The 3,863-nt window shown below is 27.6% G+C and overlaps 1 protein-coding gene across 6 annotated transcripts in view; it reads right to left on the bottom strand.

The window, feature by feature from the left end:
• Window positions 1–2,086: 2,086 nt before the first annotated feature.
• Window positions 2,087–3,863, bottom strand: part of LOC105851415 (uncharacterized) — a 33,858-nt gene continuing 32,081 nt past the window's right edge. For all 6 annotated transcript variants that reach the window (XR_012161911.1, XR_012161910.1, XR_012161908.1 and 3 more), the window contains one exon: window positions 2,087–2,329. The gene's annotated coding sequence lies outside the window, so the exon portion shown is untranslated. The remainder of the gene's footprint in view (window positions 2,330–3,863) is intronic.

Genomic DNA, 3,863 nt, shown 5'->3' with positions numbered 1-3,863 from the left:
GGAAGAGCGAAAATCTGCCCCCATTCTTTGGCCATGCCTACACATATATTTTAAAAATTTAAATTTTATATATTAAAGAACTTTATTAAAGTTTTTAATATACAAATATGTTTTAGAAAATCAAATTCTATGTATTAATTATTTTTAAATTTTTTGATACATAAATATATTTTAAAAAATTTAAACAATGAATACCCAAAAAAAAAATCATGTTGGAAAGTCAATCAAATGAACTTTTAAATCTATATTATAGACAAATATGCTCAAGGTGCGTGGTTGAGGTGAAATTGATAGGGAATCTGAGATGATGCAACTCAAACAAGAATTCACACATATGTCATGCAAGTTTATAAAATAAATGTTTTCGAAAGAGTTAAAATTAGTTTCTAAATATGATAAAACAGTTAGTCACACCAATTAGCCGATTTCAACCTTTTGCCTATCTCATGTCTCAAATTTACAATTAAACATCTTCACAATTGGGCATACTCAACTATTTCTAAGGAATAATTGTCAAAAGGTAATGCTCTAATTTTTTTTTTAATACACAAATTATTTTTTTTTTGTCCGCTTGTGTCAATTACACAAAAAAATTAACACATAATAACATTAATATATATATTAACATATAAATAAAATATATTACAAAATTTTATTATAAAAAATACTAATACATTAACACATAAACAAAAATTATTATTATATATTAAATTTATAGTTTATAACTAACAAGTAAAATATTTAGGGGTACATATTTGAATTAGATATATTTTTGTATTTATTAAGTAAAAATATCTCTTACCTTTGTATCTATTAAACTAGCTTTGCTATCTATTTAGATACACTAGCTTTGCTTATATAATAAACTCAAACAAACTTTTCGAGTACAACAAGTAGAAAAGTCAAAGAAGAAGAAAAAAAGTATTGATTTACAACTTATCACAATTATTTCTAATAATTATTTTAACAAGTTACTTTAAAAAATATTTATTTTTAATATGATAAGTCCTTCTCTTTCATGAATTGTTTTCATTTTTTATTCTTTAAGTTTTATCGCGAGAGTACTTATTTGTTAGTTGTATTTAATTAATAGATTTTAATATTTTAAATTTAAAAATCAATCCTTCTCTTTTCATTATTTTATTTGTCTATGAGAAAGTCAAATGCATATTAAAAACTTGTCCGGATAATTTTTACCTGAAGTTTAAATTTTCTCATAAACTATTGTGAAATTGTAATGAGCGTGACTTTAATTGATGAGAATAACACTTTTTCTTTGGTCTTTTTCAAAAAAATAAATATATATTTCACAAATATTTATTAGTATAATATTGTCTATACATGCGTGATTTATATATAATCATATGACCAGTTTGGAACATTTCGTGAAGGAAAGTGTTGTTAGGTGGCGTTCTAACTAGGAGTTAATATATGCATTACTCAATTTGAAGAGCACTTGAACTTGGTGCCACTGCAACTATTAATTGAGTTGGAGAAGATTAGTTGATTTCAGTTAAGATAGATCCATTATTTGTTTTACCCCACAAAAAGGAGTACAAGTCAATTATAATCAAAATCATTGTCAGCAATCTGCCTGCAAATAGATTTTTCATTTTGCAATTAGTGATTTTTTTAAAATAGATTATCAATTAAAAAATCATCAACTTATAATTAGCAATAATCATCTTAATGAACTAAAAAATAATTAGGTTTGTGATTTTTTTTAGTTTACATTTTTAATTTTACGTTCAGTATATCATCGTTAAAGACTAATCAATCAAGATACAACGATTTATTTATAAGAGAATCGACATTTCTTAAGGCATACTCTTTTATACGACTAAACCAAAAATTGAAGCATTAAACAAAATTTGCCTAGAGAACTAATTAATTCCTAAAAGTGTCACATTACACTGTATTAGTATTTGTGATTTTTCTTTTCATACTTTTATATAAACTTTTTTTTTGAAAGAGATTGAGATGGAAGTCCAAGATTCAAATTCTAACTACTAACCTAATATACTAACAAGTAACATTTATTTATTAAAAATCTTAAGTAATTCTACGAAAATATATATGGAGAGTGAGACAGTACAATACCAAAATATAATGTAACAATTAATAGGAAAACTAAAAATTCTTAAAATTATAATGAGAAGAACAAAAAATATACATACATTCAAAGTGTTAGTAGTTCGCCAAATAAGATAGTTTCTGATATAGCATCAAAAACAAAAGCTAGTGGAATAAACGTGGAAGGGTAAGTAGGACCCTTAATTGATATTGCCGGTGATATTAAACATAATGTAGTTGCACTAGCCATTGCTCTCTACAAAAATAAATCCAATTAGTTAGTTCAAGATCCTCATTGATAGTACAATTTAAAAAAATAATCTCAACATCTTATCACAATATACTTGAGTCACGTTTCATATTTCTAATCTAAAATGTGATGAAGTTGTTGTTGAGACAAAATCTCAATTTAATGTTTTGATGAAAACAAACAAAAAGTTAATTAAGAATGTTAATTATGATTCTAAATGTTATGTTAATTTAACTTGTGCTTTTGAGTGAATTTAATTAAGAACAGAATCAAGCAAAGCAAAGAAAACATCAACAAGAACACTAAAACAGAGAAAGAGCTACAGCCTCAAAAAAGTTCATCACAGCATGTTGTTCAAAGTTTATCTACATCGTTAACAAAGAATCTGTCCTGGAAATTTGTTCATATCTAATCAGTACATGGCAAGGAACAAGTAGGAATCATCCAGACTCAAAAAGGCTATTTGGTCTCAAAGATCAAAGGACTCAAAGACAGACAAAAATCATGACAGTCTGCAAACTCCAAAAATCAAATGTCAAGAAAGTTTGATCAATCTAGGCATATGACAAGACAATAACAAAGGAAATCTAGAATGTTTAAAACGGGAACTCCAGAATGATTATTGAAGCTCAAGAAAGTTCAAACTGATAAAACCAAGAACGTTTATCATTCTCCGTTTTTCTGCACATCAACAGCAGCCTTGTATTCTCTCTGTTTCAGTCTGCAATTCGTTCCTAATCTTCTCCAACCTCCTCTAGCTACACTCAATACTCAAGACAGATAATGTACCATCCAAGATCAATGAAGACATGTCAAAGAAATGACATAGATGCTTTAAATGCTAAACCTTAAAAGTCAAAAAGCTATTTCAAAGAAGGATTATTTTTATTCTAAAATAATGTTTCAGTCAAAAAGCAAAGTCTCTCCAACAGCTCTTGTACCTTCATTCAAGTACATCTACAACCAATAAATAGAAGGCCATTATCCCAGTTCTTAGCAAGAAATTCAAGTGCTAAGTAATCAACAATATACAATCACACTTAAGCTTGAAATTCTGCAAAAACAGAGGCAACATCACTTTCTGCAATTCGCGAACCAGCCGCTGCTGCACATTCACATATCAGCTGCGAAATTGTCATTAGATACTCTGTAAAGAATCTATTCTCAAACAAGAGTTGAGCAATATCAGATTCTGTCAAATTCAATCATTTGTAAAAACTCAAACTATAAGAGTTTCTTTATAGTTTGTTTAAGATTGCTTCCTATCAAGGTTAGATAGGAGTTGTGATTGCTTTCTGGGTGGAAAGTAATTAAGAAAGAAATAGATCAAGGTTGATTTATTCTAGGTGTTGTAAGATTAAGAAGGTTCTTCATTTTAAACACTTAGTGGAAAATCTCACAGTGTGAGGACTGGACGTAACCCACGTTGGGTGAACCAGGATAAATCTGTGTGTGGTATTCTCCTTCCTTTCTCCTTCTTTATTATACTGCATTAATCATTTAAGATAAAATAGAAACTGATTTTCTGCTAATCTAAGAA

This window comes from Cicer arietinum, chromosome 2, assembly GCF_000331145.2.
Source record: "Cicer arietinum cultivar CDC Frontier isolate Library 1 chromosome 2, Cicar.CDCFrontier_v2.0, whole genome shotgun sequence".
Lineage (NCBI taxonomy): Eukaryota > Viridiplantae > Streptophyta > Magnoliopsida > Fabales > Fabaceae > Cicer > Cicer arietinum.
This window is presented reverse-complemented; position numbering and strand designations above follow the sequence as displayed.